Source organism: Maniola jurtina, chromosome 15 (assembly GCF_905333055.1).
Source record: "Maniola jurtina chromosome 15, ilManJurt1.1, whole genome shotgun sequence".
NCBI lineage: Eukaryota > Metazoa > Arthropoda > Insecta > Lepidoptera > Nymphalidae > Maniola > Maniola jurtina.
The window spans coordinates 4,763,950-4,784,996 of record NC_060043.1 but is presented as its reverse complement, the minus strand read 5'-3'; the positions used below and the strand labels follow the sequence as shown (position 1 = coordinate 4,784,996).

General features: G+C 35.7%; 1 protein-coding gene and 1 long non-coding RNA gene across 2 annotated transcripts in view; one reads left to right on the top strand and one right to left on the bottom strand.

The window, feature by feature from the left end:
• The window catches only part of LOC123872522 (matrix metalloproteinase-2-like), a 244,011-nt gene that overhangs the window by 59,545 nt on the left and 163,419 nt on the right, over positions 1 to 21,047 (bottom strand). The window lies entirely within an intron of this gene.
• LOC123872533 lies at positions 1,162 to 2,504 on the top strand. The gene is made up of 2 exons (XR_006797493.1): positions 1,162 to 1,287; positions 2,255 to 2,504. It is a non-coding gene; the product is annotated as an uncharacterized LOC123872533 (long non-coding RNA).

Below are 21,047 nucleotides of genomic sequence, written 5' to 3'. Positions count from 1 at the left end.
ACGTGAATTTTATACCCTTTTCACATCCTTCTATTTTACGGTAGGATTGCAAAATATAAAGGAGTCTGTTTGCCGACGTGTGTGGGAAGTTTTTTTAGCGCTTGAGCTATGAAAGGATACAAATCTAGAGCCTGTTTCACAATCTCCAGATGAACTTTATCTAACAAATTCTGACATTATGACAGATTTCCAATACAAAAACTGCCATAGCGTTTTTATTCGTTTTTTTCATTCATTTTATTTTATCTCGCGGTTGTGATTAGGCTCTACAGATTAGACTCTACATACTACTGAACAGGCTCTAAGCAAATACTGTTTACCATGTATTTTATATTTATGAATTTTGGAATTCTGCAGTAATTGCTGCTAATTTAAGAATTCTAAAATTCAGGACTAGTTAAACACTTCCATTCAATTGAAAATATTTTTGGTGAAAATTAAATTTAAAACGTACTTTTATTCCAAATACAAAAACCGGCCAAGTGCGAGTGAGTCTGACTGGCGGCACTGAGGGTTCCGTACTCGGGTACTTTTTCCGACATTTTGCACGATAAATCAAAACTATTGTGCTTAAAAATAATCAAAAATCGGTTTTAGAATGTACACGTAAAGCCCTTTCATATGATACCCCATTTTTTATAGTTATCTTACTATGAAAATTGAAACACATTTTTTTTTTAATGATCTAACCAAAAATTCTCGGTTTTCAGATTATACCTGTACTTGTGCTATAAGACCTAGAGACTTACCTACCAAATTTCATGATTCTAGATCAACGGGAAGTACCCTATAGGTTTTCCTGACAGACACGACGCGCGACGGACGGACAGATAGACAGACAGACAGACAACAAAGTGATCCTATACGGGTTCCGTTTTTCCTTTTGAGGTACGGAACCCTAAAAATCACATTTCAAAAGACAAACAAAGGTGCCTTAATAGATAATATGAGGTATTCTCTTCGAGTTCAAACGTGGCAAGACTTTGTAACGACACAATATAAAGGTGTACCTACCTACATAATATAAAGGAGTAAGTATTATGAATTTGTGTTTACATCACATGAAGCAACGTCGTTGAAATTGTAATTTCACGGATCGCCGGCAATTTTCATTGGCGATTAATTTTTGCTTTTATTAAGTTTTTAAAGTTATACCTACGTTTGGACGTGGGATTATCTTGTTCAATATATTCAATTCAGTGTCACAATTTGATGGAATTATATGCTGTGATTTAAGGATATAAATATGGAGAAGTTTCAGATAATTCATGTTGAATTAGCCTGTATGTGAGTATGCATTGATAGAATTAAACGTTTAAATAAGGTGTCATAAAATAACATTGCCTTCCTATCAAATAAAATAAACTATGGGGCAAGAAAAGCTAGCAAACAGGGAGGCAGACAGACAGACAGGCAGAGAGACAGAAACACTTTTGCATTTACAATATTAGTATGGAAGATAGTAGACACACGTATAAAATATAATTCATGCCAATAGTTCGAAGATCTATTTGCTATATATCGTGATGTAGTACACCACACCCTATGATGTCATGTGCGTAATCGGGTACAAACCGATTAATCTATAATCCACCTAAACATCATCGTCTAGCAGAGCAGCCGTGAAAACATAACTGAGTAGGTTTTGGTGAAAATTTATTCCAATACGGCATCCGTTATGGTTTCTAAATCAATTTGGCAAAAGTTACCTCATATAATAAGTGATCCATGCATATGTACGTGGCTTACCTGAAAAAAAAAACCAAGAATTAGATTAACTTATAAACTTGGGGTTTATCAAAAAATAGCTAACCATCGTGTTGGGGGCATACCATACTACGCTTAGACCTACGAGTACTTAAACGCGGTCTCTTTTAAGCTCCAATGGTTATCCCCTCTACGACAAGCATGGCCTGCCCACTGACACTTTGTAACTACGTCGGTGAACTTGGTTCTCCTGCGAATCTCTTCATTTCAGATCTATTTCTCAGGGAAACTCCTAAGCGCCCTCTCCATAGCTCTCTTATCTTAGTTTATTGTGCCGGCAAGCGATTTCGCCTTCCAGTGCGATGCCGTGTAGAAACCTATCATTGCCCATGGGTATGGGTTTAATGAAACTATCATACACCTTCAAAGTTAATCCACTTCCATCTTATACTGCATTGTCACTTACCACCCGATGAGAGCGTAGTCAAGGGCTTACTTGTATCGGAATAAAAAAAGATTAAAGAACATAGACACCTTGCATTCACAGACCTGGCAATGTCTCTATAGACTACCGAGTAAAGATTACCACCATAAACAACCGAGAAAGTATTTATGCGACAAGAGACGTCCAGTTCGTGTGGCGGATCGTGACAGATTGCGGTCAGGAGACAAGCGTAAGATCCAATAGATGGCGTTAATTGCTTAATTAATCAAGTTCGTCGGTTATATTGGGTGAGGAAAAAATTTTATGGTCCTTTATTGGAAACAGTTGACATTACACGTTATTGTATTCTGAATTATAGCTGTTTTGATTAATGAACGATATAACGGCGAGTTTTAATACTTGTCGAACCATTTTATATTATTTGGTTAAAAAATAAAACATATTCAAAAATTTTATCGAAATCTAAAACTGCCTAATCCTCCGGGAGTGGATCTAACCCCGTGCATGCCAATAGGCCTCGTTTTGTCGTGATGCCGCTGACACATCCATTATGGCGACATTTTCCCGCCCTTTTTCCTGTCACTTTTGACAGGTTTGAAAGCGACTTCTCCTCGCCAATGTTTTTCAGCTCGGCATTCGATATTGATATCCGCCCACACAAAATGTCTATTTTAAAACTTCCTTTTGAAAAATATTAATTTACCATAGAAACCTAACAACGAACGCAGTCTAAGGTAGAGCGCACCTGCCTAGAATGTGCCTATTTACTCTTCATTTGACATTTGACACTACTAATATGAAAGCTAGCGGAAGTCGGAACTGGAAGGGCATTCCATATCCTTGCAGTGTGTATTGTGTACCTATTAAAAACGTAGGAAGCGAATCGCTTCGTAGGTACGAATCCGTGGAATTTTGACTATGTAGGGGGTGTTTAGACCTTTGCGAGGCCTTGGGATCTCTTAGTAAATGGTAAATACTTATATATTTATTTCAATACCCAGCTAGTATCAAAGTGGAAAGTAAGTAATTTAAATAAAAGCACGCTGTAAGCAAGAGACGGCACAATAGAGTTGCCATAATCAGAATAATGAATGCGATCGCTCAATGCGATAGTCAATAAACACTGGATCCGTAAACATGTCGAAACATGATAGATGATGAAAGCTTTGATATGATAAAATATGTACCTTCAAAAGATATTATGATATAGTTTGCCACGTCTGTACTAGCAGGGGAGTGGTTCAGCTTCTAGGGAATTGTGAAGTATATTCAAATAAAAAAGTCACTTTGAAATTATACAAAGAGTGAAAGAGGTGTACGCAAGGAAAATAAAGTAGCTATTTGATACTACCTGCCTCTGACTGCGTCCGCGTAGGTTTTGGTTTTTCAAAAATCTCCCGAGAGAGGACATAGGCTACTATTAATACTGAAACATCAAAATTTTCGCTATTAAAAGTAGCCTATGTTTGTCTTCAGGGTGCAATGTTCGAGATTTCGTCAAAATAGGTTACACGGGTCAAAGCCCAGCCCAAACCCTTGGATGTAAAGCTGAAATTTTGGTAGAGCTTTCCTTTACAACGTAGATAAAGAATAAGGCTGGATTTTTTACTATAGGAGAGAGATCACGGTCTCTTACGCATAATATTAGGAAGAATGCTCTTGTTTCTTACTCTATGTTAAAAACTGTCCTTTAAAATGTAAAAGGATTTTACCAGATGGAGTTTCCGTGGTAAATATAATTGGGTTGACATTTACCATCGGCTGTATTGGTCGTTATCTGTTACCGCCCCCCGCGCTCCATTTCACTTGTAACCCGATAGGGGGCGACGTCGGGCGGCACGGCTACTCGCCTTGTAATGGCCACCACGGCCCCTTTTTTTTATTACTGACCCGCTAGTAAACAGATCATTCGGTTTTGTGGTGTTATAAAAACGAAATTAACTCCGGCCAGTAGATGTCCAGATATCCACTACCCAGCTCTAGTATTAACATTAAAATCACATTCGTGTCATGCACATAGTGTTGGTACATTCCAGTGGTGACGCGGCCGCGTCTACGAGTACTCAGTATTTTATTTTTGGCAGAAAAGGTCAAAAATTTATCTAAAAAAAGGTCTCTAATGGTAGAAGATGAATGTTGAAACGGTACCAATGAAAAAAACCGTCAAGTGCGAGTTGGACTCACACACGTAGGGTTCCGTACCATCGTAATCCACTTTTTAATTTTTTTTTCAAATTTATATTACTTGTTGTTATAACGAAAATTGAAATACACATTCTGTGAGAATTTCAACTCTCTGCCTATTTACTGTTCATTAGATACAGCCCGCTGACAGACAGCTGGATGGACGGACGGACGGACGGACAGCGCAGTAGGGCCCCGTTGGCACTCTTCAGGTACGGAAAAGGATCACATGTATAAGAAGTAGCCTTTTAACCTACAAAAAATAATTAAGACCCATGGTTCATTAGACTTTGACCTTTATTCATCAAAAATTATAAAGACGAGGAGTTTTTCAATTTATATTAAACAGGTCCTGTCTAATCATTTTCCAAAAGAATGCAAGCGATTTATTAAAATTCATTATAAATAAATATGTTGTTTACTTTAATTCATACATACGTTACTGAACTGAAACAAAAGCTCTTTTATTCGCTCAATCGCGGTCAGATAAAATTCCGTGAAAGTATGTTATTCCTCTAAGCCATTTGGAAGATACCTATAAACTTTATCGAACCGGTTTTAATGTTTATTTGTCATTAAGTTTTGTAAAGGATATCCAACAGATTTCTTTTCAAACTCGTATAGAAAAGCTATGATTTAGTAGGTAGCAACACAAAATGTTTACGCATACGTCATAATGATATATTGAATGCATTGAAAGTTATCGCTATTATCGACAGACGGACTGAAATTCAGGCACAACTCTATTACAACGAGTATCCTCGTATATCACACGTGCGGCCGACGTCCGAGGAGAGCTTTGTGCATTGGAATATTGTGTTAATAGATTAATCCAATCAAAATATTAATTCCATAACGCAGCTCGCTCATATTTACATTCGAATCGCCGGATTCGAACGTTGCGTTTGAGATGACATTCATCGATTTAAATGTAATCTCACCAATGATTTAATACATATTAAAATAGAAGTGGGTACGTTATATTTATTTACTTATTTTAAATTGCACTTTTTCGCAGTCAAATACTGTATATACTGCAGCATTAATTTTCTAATTTGTAGTTTTCAGTTTAATTTTGTAGTCATCTTTGTATTTTTCTCTTGTGTTTTTCTGTAATGATGCTGAATCAACCTTTATTTGTTTATACAAATCGAAAATTGACAAACGCAACTTTTTATCCCGGAAAAGCAAAGAGTTCCCACGAGATTTTAAAAAACCTAAATCCACGCGAACGAAGTCACGGGTATCATCTAGTAATACAATATTCTTAAGCTGAAGCTATTTATAATGAAGATTTGAGACCGATTTCCTGTTTTAATACCTAACAGTAGCAATTTTGATCTTCCTGAATTTGAACTCAAAATTGTAAATTATCCAGAGCAGGCTCAATGGAAGTCTGACGGCGCGTGCTCTTTCAAACCCGCTTGGGATTAGAGATCGCGTTGTGCGTTTGTACTATTATTTCAGCATTTCCAGATATCCCTCTATTGTTTCTCCTCGAAAACTTTCTGATATTTCACTACACGACGAGCGGAAAGCAAAAAATGTACCAATAAAAAATCTTTGATTAGACCGCGCCACCACCAATTGAGTTTTATATCCGGACATTTTTAACGTTGTCTGCAACATTAGATAGAGCAAAAGCCGAGAACCAAGTAAGAGTTGGTGGCCTTTTACACAAGACAATTGAGTCCATAAGGAACGGCGATTGCGGTTTAGCACTGATGAAATGAGCCGGGAACGTTGTGTTCTGGACTCAATATTTGCGGTGCAATACAACCTTTATTGTGAAGATCAACACGCTTCGGACAGACAACAATTTTAGCGATCCATGTAAGTACTTTAATAAATTGGTTTAATCTTTGTTTGGAGTAAAAATTACGTACTGATATAAAGAGGACTGTCTAGGATCCATTCCAATTTTCCGTTTTCATTTCTCATTACGTATATGACGAAGAAGAAAGGACATACACATGAATCCTTTGCAACTGCACTGACGACAGCTGGGGTACTTTATTTGATTTTCGTCTATAAAAATGAAGATTCGAGTTTTACGTTCGCATAACTAGTTACGACGAACAATTTTGCTTTAATTATATTTCATTTTTCTTGATAGTATTTTGCTTTTATTGTTCGGGAATGGGTCGGAAACGGGGCTGTAATGAACTTTATGATAAGCATCAAATTAAATACTACGGAACACTAAACAAGAAACATGAAACCTATTTATTGAGTCAAGCCCCAATATAATATGGTTAGGAGGTAGACTGAAATTCAAAAGGACCTAACCTAACCTTAACTACGAGTTCCTAATCCTAACCGTAGATTTTTTTTAAATATTTTTTTAAAATTTTAATTTAATTAATTTAATTCATGTAGCAGTAGCCTTTTACACACATAAGGTTTAATATATTTTGAAACCACACAATAAATGACCGTAATGGTTTACAAAAAAGTGGTAATAGTTTACTAAGTAAGTAGTTAAGATGTCCGTCGCGTTGGCTCTCTAATCGGGGGATCAGGGGTTCGAGTCTGGGGCACGCAACTCTGACTTTTCGGAGTTATGTGAGCTTTAAATCATTAAATACTGTATCACTTGCTTTAACGGTGAAGAAAAACGTCGTAAGGAAACCTGTATGCCTGAGAGTTCTCCGTAACGTTCTCAAAGGTGTGTGAAGCCTGCCAATCCACGCTTAGCCAGCGTGGCCTACATTCCTGCTCATTCTGAGAGAAGACTCGTGGTCGTAGGTACCTAGTGGGCTAGCTATGGGTTGTTGTTAAAGATGATGAGGATGGTGAATCGTTTGCTTCGTATTTTCGTTTCGCCTAATGTACCTACCGACCCATTAAAACGATCATGTATACATTGTACCATACCTACTCGTAAAGACAGTAAAACGTAAACGTTATTGAGGAGTGACATGAGTGAGCAATGTCGTTTAGGACATATGGTGGAGGAGGGGTGCTGTTTGCGTCTACGCCTCGCACGGTCAATAGGCGCTGCAAATAAGTATGTATATGCGTACTACTACTAGTAGAGGTGGGTATTATTGCTACTTTTAAAACATTTTCATTCGTTGAAACGACGATTTTTCACGGGAAGTGATTTTTCAATTTTCGCACTTAGTACTCATACAATCGTTTTCTACATTAATTTAACTTGGAATTTATAACCAAGAGCAATAGCGCTGATATTTTACTGGTTTTGCACGGAATGCGAATTTTCACATCTATGATTGTAAGCTTTTACCTATAACGAAAGCATTTCTTACATTATTATTTCATTACGTTGCCATATCTCTTTACGTTGCTCATACTGGTGCCACGTTTCGTAACCAAACTTCAAGCGAAGTCGAAGTTCTATTTTCTTTATAGTGTTCGATGACGTAAGTTATGCTTCGGTACAAGCTCGAATGGAAATAGATAACATTCAGTCACACAATGTCGGTGAATTTTCGAAGGATTTTAAGTTACAATTCTAAATAAATTCCCCATGCATAAGCGAGTTTCGTGATAAGCAGCATGCAAGCATCCGCAGTCTGCTACCACCCGCGCATTTATCATCGGCGGGTTCAAAGTTCGAACACAATAACGTTGTTAGTTGTATCAACGACACTTTTTGCCATACATGCAAGCGAAAAGAACGGAAAATCCAAGGATAAATCACTACAGAGCTGTTGCTCCATGAATTTTCTGTGTCGTGTACGTCCGTGTGTAGGTAATTGTTGGATATTAATGTTGGAATTTAAAATAAGTATTACTCTAAACGCATTTTAACTTTAAATAAAGATTAGGTATACAATATTGTTATTTAGTTTGATTTTTTTTAAGTGAAACTTCTTTGGGCGTTGGGCGATTTTTAAATGGGTGAAAACTTCAAGGAAACGTCATCGACATAAGCATGTCTGTAAAGCAACCATGTTACCTATTCCAGATTTTGAAGTCATATGGTAATAGTCGGAGTGCCGGTAGATGTAGCTAGACTACTAATGTTAATGGTTGGAATTGATAAATTATGAAATTTTAATTTAAGATACTACAATTAATATGAAAATCCAAAAAGAAAAACCTGTTATCAGTCTCCACTGACTGCAAATTTTTTTCATTCTGAATTACGAGTATGTTTATCATTTTAATAAAAGTCACTTGTATTCAGGGCCTTTATGTAATTGCAATAAAAGATCATAATTGAATAAGGCCTGGAATCTCATATATTTCTGTTTTCCCAGAGATTCATTGCAGCATTGCTTCATTTATCTAGCTAACCTCATGTTGAATTTGCTCTCTGATTTCTCACGTTATATCACTGAAAATTGGTATTTTGGCATTCAGTTAAAAATGAAGAAATACGTGTTATACGATTGTTGGAATTTACATCTTCCAACAAACTCTGTTAAATTTCACTCAAGTGAAGCTGGTTTGTGTGAACTAGTAAATAATAAATAAATGATCTGTACCTAATTCAATAAAAGTTTGAAGATCAAATTTTCTTCCTAGATAATAGTGGGCAAAAAAAACTGTCAGAAAACAGAAAAGCGAGGAATAGCGGTTATTACTATATCGCGCAGTGATGGAGACTCATTGCAGTGGCGCATCATTTATCAAGCAAACCTCTTGTTGAGTTTGCGCTGGGAATTCTAGATTATAAACTTCACTATACCAGTTAAAACTGCTCGGCATGATTAAACTTTCCTTTTTAATTTTTGTTCTCAACTGTCTGAAGAGATTTTGTTTTATGAGTACTTTTGTTACATTGTTTTCGTAAAGTGTAGTTTTTGGTTTAAAAATAAGTTTCGAGTTGTGATAGTGATTTTGAGATGATGCTCATTAAAACATCAGTTTGGACAATATTATGTTTTACTTACTATTTAATTATAACATTTTTGAAACTAATCTAAATATATAAAACAAAAATTCCTTATTCATTGACTGACTCAACAAAATAACGCCCAGCTTGGGCCCTTGGACTCTGACTTAAACTGAAATTTAGCACAGAGAAGTTATCCCTTTATAATATAGACAAGGAATAAGGCTGGAATTTCCAAAATTCCCATGAGATAGGGAATAAAGAGCATTTTCGTCGAGCGAAATGAAAACGGTCCAGAAGTAGTAGAATTTTGAAATTATCGTCATTACAGCGAAATGCTCAGTTTGGGAATAGTGACGATTTTCATTTACACTATTTTATAAAATGCTTCTTTATAAAAATAGCGTCCAAAATGAATTATATAATCACACTATCACACTTTACACTAATCACACTAATATTATAAAGGCGAAAGTTTGTGTGTATGTGTGTGTATGTTTATTACTCCTTCACGCAAAAACTACTAAACAGATTTGGCTGAAATTTGGAATGGAGGTAGATAATATCCTGGATTAGCACATAGACTACTTTTTATCCCGGAAAATTAAAGAGTTCCCACGGGATTTCCAAAAACCTAAATCCACGCGGGCGAAGTCGCGGGCCTCGGCTTGTCGTAAATAATGTATAGTGTTGCTACAACCTCACGTGTTAACCGGTTCTGGATAAAGGGAAGATTCGATTGACTTTGTCTACTCGTATGTAGTACTGAGTCGGCTGTACAGTCGCGTACATTAAGCTATATGTTTGTACAAACCAAAATCAATACAATAGTGCGAACGTGGAGTTGACGTTGATGACAGTTGTTTTGTTTTATTTCCTTACGCTCGTTTGCAACTGGGCAAACAAAAAACTTTAGGAAATATAGATCCCTTTGGGTAAATTGGCTTTGGAGTGTTAGCTGGTAAAATATCGTTACATCACAATAATCTGCTTCACATTCCTCACTGCTGAGCGTCGTGACCCCTTTCCATACATAATGTTTTAGGAGTTTTCTTGTGATAATAATGCGGTGAGTTCCTAGATCCTTCCGCATACAACTCGATTAACAGAAGATTCCTAGGTTTTTACAGTTTATATTATAACCGGGACGGTGCCGCTTAACCATCGCAATCGATTGATATGCCTTGTCACAACTAGGCCACATGCGCCTCCTAATCCTATTTTATATTGATCACTACCCATATTATAAATCCGAAAGTGTGTTTCTTTGTTGGATCGTTGGTTTGTTCTTCAATCACATCGTAACGGAGCAACGGATCAACGTGATTTTCTGCATGGGTATATACTTTTTATCCCGGAAATTAAAGGGTTCCCACAGGATTATTGATAGCCTAAAACCACGCGGACGAAGTTGCGGGCATCGGCTAATATAAACAGAAGTAGTTAAACAACCGTGTGATATTAAAATGCACTTTTAAAGTATTGAAAAATTCGAAACAGGAACATCGGTTGTAGGAAATATCTCGGGCAATATAGGGCAAAAGTTGGGCACCGCCGCGGGCCATCCATGCCAGTGCTGCCAACTTTGCACCGTGCTACCAACTGTTACACAAGTTTGATATTCCGTTTTATTTTTCACACGATTTGCCCTCAAACATTATTGAAATCGGATAATGTACGCTGTTTTGCTTTCTTCGTCTTTCGAACTACAGGTAGGTATCTCTTTTAAAAAGAAGCTTCCACAAGGCTTCCACACTTTCCTTTACAAGTAGTTAAATAAAACACGGTGATAGTTAAAAAACCTCGGTAAAGATTGGTGCCTAATTAATCGTTTACCTTATTTTTGTTTAGTTAAAGAGATGACCTTTTGATTTTCGTTTTGTTAGTTTTATTTTAGTAAGATTTTAGTATTGAAAAAAATCTGTAAAGATGTTTCATTTAACTATGTGTTTTAGAATGCTCAAAAACTATTTTATAAAATACTATTTTGGAATGCTAGAAAACCATTTTATAAAAATCACAGACATTTTTGCTTTAGCTCTAAATCTTTTATAGAGATGCAACATTTGCAATTCGGGGCGCGCGACTACTTCGAAAGTACAGCTATTTTCTGATACGAGTCATCTAGAGGCCTGTGGCTTCGTTATCGGGACTGAATTTTGTCGGGCTTTGTTAAAGTCTAGGTCTAATTTAATTAAAAAGCATGTACGAACAAAAATGAAGCGAGTACTTTTCAAAAACAGGCTTAAACGCATTCTATAGCTATAGTGAGTATAAGACCTGTTTTAAATTAGGTACATAGATATCTTGCTATTATTTAATATTTTTGTGTAAAATTTCTTATATTAATAGGCATAAATAACCCCTTAAGTTATATTCCCACATAAAAATAATAATTATTGTAGTAAAGTATAAAAGCATAAAGACCCAATATTGAACTGGACGTAAATGCGCGGTTCATGTCTAAAAAGCCTTAAAAAGTAGTATCAATCCAATTTCCCTATTGCCGTTCAGAGTGTCACCGCATAAAATAAAAATGCCTACATAACAGCTTCCCCCTTGGCACCAAAAGAGGGAGGTTATAAAAATCCGTTAATAGCTATTATATTTACAGCATTAGTCATATTTTAAGGCACTGAAAGCAATGTGTTTATAGTAATAGCTTATTTAGAATTTATGTTGTGTTTTATTTATAAGTAAGTGTATGTCATTTTGTTTAAGTTTATTCTTTCTTTTAAATTCGCGTCTTCTTTGATAACCACTAAAACTAAATTTTATTTAATTTCACGCATTTTATATTCACTCTTGACTTGAAAGTAAATATCTATATTAAAAGTACCTATATCCTTGTAATAATCTCCTACTACTCAATCGACTTATTATTACTATCAATTGGAAATCTATAGCCTACACGAATATCAATAACCATATTATGCTTCTTAGGAGTGCCTTGTCGTTTACAAAGTTAACAGACGAATTTAATAAAGTTCGTTTACATCACGATTACGGCAGATAATGCTCCTTTAAAAGGATTACGGTTTCGTGAACAATACAAGCGATTATCTCAGTGAATGCTTGTCAGCAACATCAGGCCGGGAGTTATTGTAATATGTAAACGAGGAGCCCAACGAAATTATCCGAGATTTAAATGTTCTTGTCGATTTAAATGTGTACGGAAATGCTGAGAAAGGTTCGAACGACTCGGCGATCCTTGGAGTAAAATCCTAATTGCGTATTATATAGATACTTATTTCTTTTTAAATACCTAATACGATGAATTGAGATTTTTTAAATTCCATCACAAGTAAGCCCTTGACTGCGATCTTGGGGTAAGCGACGATGCAGCCTAAGGTGAAAGCAGGCTAACTTGGAAGGGATTTGGAAGTTTTAAATCCAAACTCATTATCGATTTCTACACGGCATGGTACCGGAAATCGATTGGCGCCACGGCTTTGGAGGTAGGTAAGGTGATAACTAGCCATGGCAGAAACTCCCACCAGACAGAACTTACTTCTTCATTTAAAAGAGTATTCAAGAGTTCTCCTCATTCGTTTGGCCTTAGCATAGTTGTCGTAGTTGAGTTATCATTTATTGTGGCTGTTGCGATCTCCTTCGAATGAAATGCAGACGAATTTGTTATGTAAAAGATCAAGCAGCTATGCTTTTATGCGCGCTCCACGGTGTGAGTGCCTGTGGACAGTTGCGTCATTTGCAGTACAGTTTTAGGCTTTCAAACAGTTTCTTTCATCAACTGCCTACGAGCCGTGTTGGACACGTTACGGGTTGCTGCTTTATATGTGTCCAGCATAAAAGGTTTAAATTTTTTGGACAAGCCCGGATCCACCGTTGTGGGCACGATGGGCATGCCCACAACCCTAATAGACTTGTTACGTCACACTTTCACGGTCTATTGAGGCTGATAGAAGTAGATAATCTCTTCTCATTGAAGCATGCAAGTTTGTACCCAAATATGAAAAATGGATATCGATGAAATTATCAACGTTTTAGCGAAAAAGAAACGGATAAACTATATCGATCATGACCGATTTCATATTCCGACTTGCACTTAGCCGAAAAAGATTGTGGGAGATCTTGTTTGAGGGCTGGATCCGCACCTGCATTTGAATGTTGAAATTCTGGTCTTGCAATGTACCTAGCTTGCTTACTATCGAAGCGACGCAGGTGCGAGCCGGCACGTGAACAAAGCCTTCATGACACAGCACCGACATTGCTGAAACTAGCCGTATTTGTGCTTTTAAAAATAAGAAAAATTGCAATTCTGGGTTAATATTCTTCGACCTAAATGCCCCAACGATTTTGCTTACGAATGTAGAACAAAGTGCTAAGTCTGTCAGTAGGAATGAGTGCTCAGACGCACTTGTATTCTGATTGTCATCCTAAAACAATAAGGAGTGCTGTTTGGTCGAAGGTTGGTGCAAAACTAGCGCCCACTGGTGTTAATGTGTTTTTCCTTATTTACCGTATTTACGGTACAGGAATTTTCTCTTAAGATTACTTACGACTATTCGTCTCATTGACCGCTCCCAATATAACACCTGTACATTTTTTTTTTGATTACATAAATATGCTTTCGAATCGCTTTCATCTCATTGGGCTCATTAGTTGCGCTTAAACAATTTTTGAGATATTGGAAAACATTAAAACAGTATACAATTAGGATATACTCATATGTTTTCGAAATTCACTTGCATGAAATTCACCCATTGATGAAATGAAATTGTAGCCCCGTGTGCTTAGTATGAGATTTTATATCTCTCAAGGGTTGTATTCGAAAGTCGAAACACAATAACGTCAGCGTAAAATTAACGTAAGGTATTTCCTTGACTTAAAGTAAAAAGTTCAGTACCACCGATTTTTTTTTCGCAACGTTTTCACTTGGAGCGCTGCCTGTATTGACAAACTAGAGCTTTAAAAACAATACATTTAAGGTTCATTTTAATTTAACGCTGAAGTATTTCAACGTTCAGGTACTATCAATGTTGGTGAGATATAAAATTTTGTACTAAGCCTACTGTACGGAGGTATATTCGTTAACAGCCTACGGTTCATTTCCCTCACCCTCCAAGAATCTCATTCCCAATTTTAACTTCCAATAAACATTGCCGCGTTTCGCAACAGCAATATGCTTGAAATATTTAAGCAATTTATGTCTCGTATGCTTATAAGTTTCTTTGCTTCCTTTATTTTAAGGCCGTGTTCTCATCGTTGATTCCTCCATACTAATATTATAAATGCGAAAGTGTGTCTAGCTATTCACTTATCCGTTTAGCTTCTTTGAACAAAACAGCTTGCATCCCAGGCACGCCTGTAAGCTACTTTTTGTCCGAAAAATCAAAAGTTCAGGATTATTCACGACCCATCTGTTCAATTAATTTTTATGAAATTCGATACAAAGATAGCTTGTATCCCGGGGACGGACATTAGGCTACTTTTTAACCCTGGAAATCAAAGAGTTTCTACTGGATTTTTAAGAACCTAAATTCACGCAGCCCAAGCCACTAGACTTAGTACATCATATAGTCTTAAATGCCAGGGTAGATAAGTAATTAGAAAACTCTGATATGAAACGTCTGCAAGAATATAAAAGAAAAAAAGAAAAAAATAAAGAACTGACGATTTGTATTTGAGGAGCCGAGCAGAGAGCGGTTGTACGGCGGCTGGCGACTTTAACGTACCGTGACAATCGCTTCCATGCTAAATGTCATGGTGGCCATTGTTCTGCCGTCCCTCCGCTGGTAGCTTTCCTCACGCCCCCTCGCTTTCCCTATACATTGGCATTTATACGCCCTTACCTGGCAATGCAAAATGTATAGCGCGGTATTGATTACAAAACACTTCTCACCAACGCTTGAGACGTCAATAAACTCGAAAATAATTTGAATATATAACAGGTTCATTATTATTTTAGGTTATAAGTATAGTTCAAGTCAACAGATATCGTATTGGAATGAATACTAAGTTGAATGGAATGAAATAGGTTCATACTGATTTAGGTCCTCATAGCAGCTTCATTTCAGAAATTTAAGTTTTGAAATACTTTATGACTAAACTAATCATAGACCATAGCTGTACGCAGTTTAACCCAAAGTATAATAATAACAACTTTTGCTCCTAATTAGATTAACATGACTTCCCAATATTTCCTATCGATGTTAAACTAGTTTTGAAAAAGGTCGTAATGATTAATTTTATACTTCGTACTTTAGTCACTATTCACTATACGTTAGACTGAAAATTGGTATTCCAAATGTAAGTTAGTTGCACCATAACTCTCTTATCAAAGTTAATGATCTTTATTGTCAACAAAAGCAAATTATAAATGGAATAGTGGAGTAAGTTGGCGAAGAACGAGGGGGGTGGAGGGGTGGACGTTAACTTAATATGGCGAGGCATCACGGCAATTTGTTCGAGAGACGAACCTCCAGCTGCCTGAGTGCTGGCACGGACAGGGTTGCTACACCAATTAAGCTTTACAAGTTTTTAAATTACGTGTACTTTAAACTATTAAGTAATTAAAATTAATGAATCTTTTTGTTTTTAGGGTTCCGTACCTCAAAAGGAAAAACGGAACCCTTATAGGATCACTTTGTTGTCTGTCTGTCTGTCCGTCTGTCGTGTCTGTCAAGAAAACCTATAGGGTACTTCCCGTTGATATAGAATTATGAAATTTGGCAGATAAGTAGCTCTTATAGCACAAGTTAAGGAATACATCTGAAAACCAGGAATTTGTGGTTATGTTACAGTCATAGTGATTAAATAGCTATTATACATAATGACTGGTCATTATGTATAATATCAAAATTGACTAGACAATGTAATAAATTAATCACTTTATCCGGATATTATTCATAATAGCGGTTCAAAGTTAGCCAAAGTAATAAATACGGTCTAACTTTGAACCTAACCTAACCTAACCTAACCTAACCTAACCTAACCTAACCTAACCTAACCTAACCTAACCTAACCTAACCTAACCTAACCTAACCTAACCTAACCTAACCTAACCTAACCTATGTACCCGTTATAATACATAATTATGTCATTAAACCACGAAATAAGTCTCAAAACAGTATAATATTGCTACACATATAGTTAGGTATGCATAAGGCAAATTGAAATATAATTTTATAATATTTACCTGTAAGTACCTACTTGTTTTATTACATCATCCAAGTCTTCGAAGAAATTATATAAAATTGCTAGTTAATGTGATTAATTCTGTGTCAATTATCAGTTTATCTAAATTGGGTAGACATTATAAATAATGACTAGATAATATATATAATATCAGGATTTATTACTTTGGCTGTGACAGTTACATCATTTAAAAAAAAATGTGTTTCAATTTTCAAAGTAAGATAACTATACTAATTGGGGTATCATATGAAAGGGCTTTACCTGTACATTCTAAAACATATTTTTATTTATTTTTATGCATAGTAATTTTTGATTTATCGTGCAAAATATCGGGAAAAATACCCGAGTACGAAACCCTCGGTAAGCGAATCTGACTCGCACTTGGCCGGTTTTTTAAAGTCTTTCAATTAAAATGAACTTTTTGTTGTAGGTAAAGATCGTTGCTGTCTTTATATACGACTGCCTAAAAAATGGAGTGTAATGTTTTCAGGGTTTACGTATTTATGTATGTATGTGAGTTTATTTACTCCGCCATAACTTCTAAATGCCTAAATAGATTTGGACGTATGTCAGATCATTTATTCAAATTGACTACTTTTGTACACTTTCTGATAATAATCAACTGTTAAATTTGCAATACAATGATGTAGTAGCGATAATTAATTACGTGAACTTAAAACTAAAGCTTCAAGGATTTCAAATGCACCCAGATATGAAAAGATCTCACATCCTTATAACATTCCGAGTGACACTGAATATATTTTTTTTTACCTTTTTAGTTTTAGGCAAGGCAGTCGTGTTTTTTTTAATTTGGTCAGTTGTTTGGTAGTCAAAAATCTGTAGCTGAAATTACATCTGTATTTTTTGTTAAAAAATAAATTTTTTAATTTAAATAAAGTAGTTATCGCATGGTATTTACTTGTCACACCCCTGTGCCTATTTTACACTTGTGTGTTGAGCCATTGGAAATCGCGCGAAAAGTGATTATGGATCGCAAATACCTTTAGCTTAAAACTTGTTCTGTCGTGCGCCATTTTACTTCGTATTTGCAAAAAATTTTACAGTCGAATTATTTCGGTTAAGGTTTTTATTTGTGACTAGCTGGGCAATTCATTCATTCATCAATAAGATATTAATATCAGGTGTAGGTAAATTAGAGAAAGACAGAGCAGTTCGGTATATTACATATAATGAGTCGAATGGAGAACCTCTTTCTTTTAAGTCGGTTAAAAGTCGGCTGCTGTGTTAAGATTGCGTGACGTTAGGTATTATCAAAAATGTCAACCATTACAATCAATAAAGTAACAAAATAATATTATCTAATGATGTATAACTAGTTGGATCTACTCTTTAGCTTACAATAAGTAAGAACAATAAAAATTAGAACCGAAATACGAAGAACGAACGAAGTAAGCGACATGAGACTGAAATCTATAGAACTTCCTTTGAATTTTACTCAAAACACAAGTACTTTACTTAAAACGAAATAACTTTAACTTAACCTAACTTAAGTTTAACTGTGCCTTACGTCTGAGGGAAATCAAAGTATAGCCTTATGGTTCATAATAATCTCTGCCATCTATAGACCTTCCGGCAAATTTAGAAATTGGAAAATATGAAATAATGGTGAAAGGATAGATACCATGCATAATATTAAATTATTTGACAACAAAACTGCTACTGTATACAAAAAACAACGCCACGTTTATACCACAGGGGTAGCTTTACTGTAAACGCAAGCATATTAATATGACTAACCACACACAAGAGTATGGCGACAACATTATCAGCATGCCATAAATCAGCAAGGCATAAAGGATTCACTCAAGCATAAATTAAAATTAAGAAGACCTTCCCTACAACGTAGATAATAGATACCCGTTTAAATGCGACTTGCAAAGTAATTAAAGTACTTACTACAAGACTACACGTGCATTGTGAATGCGTGTGTAAATGCTGCTCTTTGAAACTGTGTAAGTACGTATTTATAGGTACTCAAACTCGATTTAAGACTCAAGTTTCCGAGTCTTGACTATAACTAGAAACAAACTTAAACCACATTGAAGTTAAATTAATTACAAATCACTTTTTTGTTACTGTCCTTAGTTCTGCAAAGAACATTACGAAGATCGCGACTTCATCCGCGTTGATTTACGAGTAGGTCTTTAAAAATCCCGTGGAAACCCTTCGATATCGTGGGATAAAAAGTATTTTATGTCACTCCATGCAAAAATTACATTGATCTGTGGCTCCGGTGCGGCGCGATTGAAAGACTAATTAATACAGCAATGAACAAACATACTTTTTAAACACTACATAATACGGATGAAAAATTGATCATAGGGTTAAAACAAAAATCTATTTTCTAAGTTTATGCACAGAAAAGTAAAAGGCAAACCTGAGTAACTGTACATTATCAACGCATGGAATAAACTACTGGTTCTGGAAATATGAGGTATTACAATATGTAGGTTCACTGTAACCCAACTAAGAATGGTTTAAGAGAAATTCCTATGTCTTGCCAACAACACCACTGGACGACACCACTACTAGGGTGTCGTTAGCAAAAAAAAAATAAGTACACGACACCCCAGTGGTGTCGTTAACGAGACATGGAATATCCAACGGGGACAAAAATTTAATCCACTTAAATCAATTAATAGAAAAAAGCTAGTTATAAAGTATCGCTGACGTTTCAGGAACTTATAGGTCTTCGTTTTGTTTATTGGTGGCTCGCCTTGCGACACGGGTATGTCATTACAACCCGCACCCCACCCTGTGACAACTTCATTAGGAAGCCATAAGTCGACGGGACTCGGCCGACACCGACGCATGAACACTGTTTGCTCTTTAGCGAGTTGGCGCGTGCTGCGAATTGTTTCGTGTTTCTATACAATGTTTCTTTATTAAACTTGTCGTTTTCTATAATGACTTTAAATAGCTCCTTGAAAGCAAAGTATTGTAGCTATTTCGTTCTCTTTAAGAATTTGCGAACTTTATATTGTTCACTCTGCTAATATTCCTCTGTCCTCTCCAATTTAAAGTTAAGCTTATGCTAGGAGTAGCCGTGAACCTGTTGACTTAAAAAAGTTTTTTAAATTGAGGATATCATTATATCTCACAGAAAAAAATTATTAACATCCTATCCAGCCAAGCATATGAATCTAATAAAGTGGAATAAGTATTTTCACATCGCATTTAAAACAGAGGGTAGGACCACCCCTCCTCAAACATCGAGTGAGCGTTCGCAGACATTGGATTATATTTTATAGTGAATGTCTATAAAAATAATAAAACGTCCCTATTCCGCTATTTGCGTGCGATACAGACGTGGAGACAATGCCTCACAAAGATCAGTGGCCGTCTATAAAAGTATGTTTGCGAAGAAATTTAATAAAGCGGAAACCGACGGCCATTACGGCGCCCTGCAACCTTTACTGGCATTTGGATTGTCGTGTACCCGCTCTTATGGTGAGGACCATTCCTGATTCCTATACCGTTATATATGTCTTAGTGTATTTATATAAAAGGAATTCTAAATAGGAAGCCTTTTTATATTACTGAGGAATTTATAGATTAGGTGTACTGTAGGTATGTATGTATAAAACATATACTTCTGAACTGTTAACATCGTTCCTCATCCTTAGATGTCGCCATGTTTAGATGACGAATAGATCACTAAAACTTGCTAAATTCACGTGGAAGAAATTGCGAGTATCAGCTAGTACAGAATAAAAGGATAAGCTGAATTACTAATTACGTCTGACACGCGTAGAGTTCAAACCAGTTAAGAAATTGTACCCGGCCGAAGCCCCGATCAGCAAATTAATAAAAATAAAGTTTTAATAATATAATTATGTAAAAAATACTTGTTTATAGCTGCACCAAAAGTTTTTCAATTGAAGTAAGTAAAATATAATCATATCATAATTTATTCAATCTTTAACATTCAGAAATCTCTAACTTTAAGGGTACAAAGTTTAGTGAGAATCTACAGTTGTTTCGTAGCACCCTCGTAGCTTCGTAGCACTCCGAGTTAGTTTGTAGTATTTAGTCGTGAGGAATAACAATTACAATGCCACGATATTATTACGAGCTGTATTAATGAAAAGATTATCTAAATACATTTATGTTTATGAAAGTTGTCTTTGTTTTATCTTTGTTTTAGACAGCGTTATTTATGTTATTATACTAATACTGCTGGAGTTCTGTTTACGTAGAATATAATTGTTTTGCGTGTTCGTTGGTCTTTGAGGCAACCTTTTGAATCGTTTTTAAGTTAAACAAATATGCCTTTTAATAAAATGGTATCTACTTAAGTGGTGTGGTTTGATAAACGTTTTTTTCTGATAAAGGTTACACTTCCTACGCATTTCTACATATAAACATGTTACGCTGATAATTCAATTTTTTATTGTTTTAGTTCTAAAACTAAGCCAGATTTAGATTTATCAAATCAAAATCCATGCCCAGAAACAGCGACATAAGAATAATATACTTTTTGAAAGTTGACCCTTGAAAAATGTCTGTTTTAGGGCAAATAAGAAACTTCGTGCGTTAATAAACTACATTATAACAAACTACAAAATTGTAAAGCTATCAACGTTAATTTACGTCCCAAAATATTATTAATTTTGAAATATTTAATTTGTTAAAACATCTTATAGGTTTTGGAATATTATAACGTAATACCAAAGTTGATTTAAGTAAATTGTCAAAACATCGCCCGTAAATTATATGAATTAC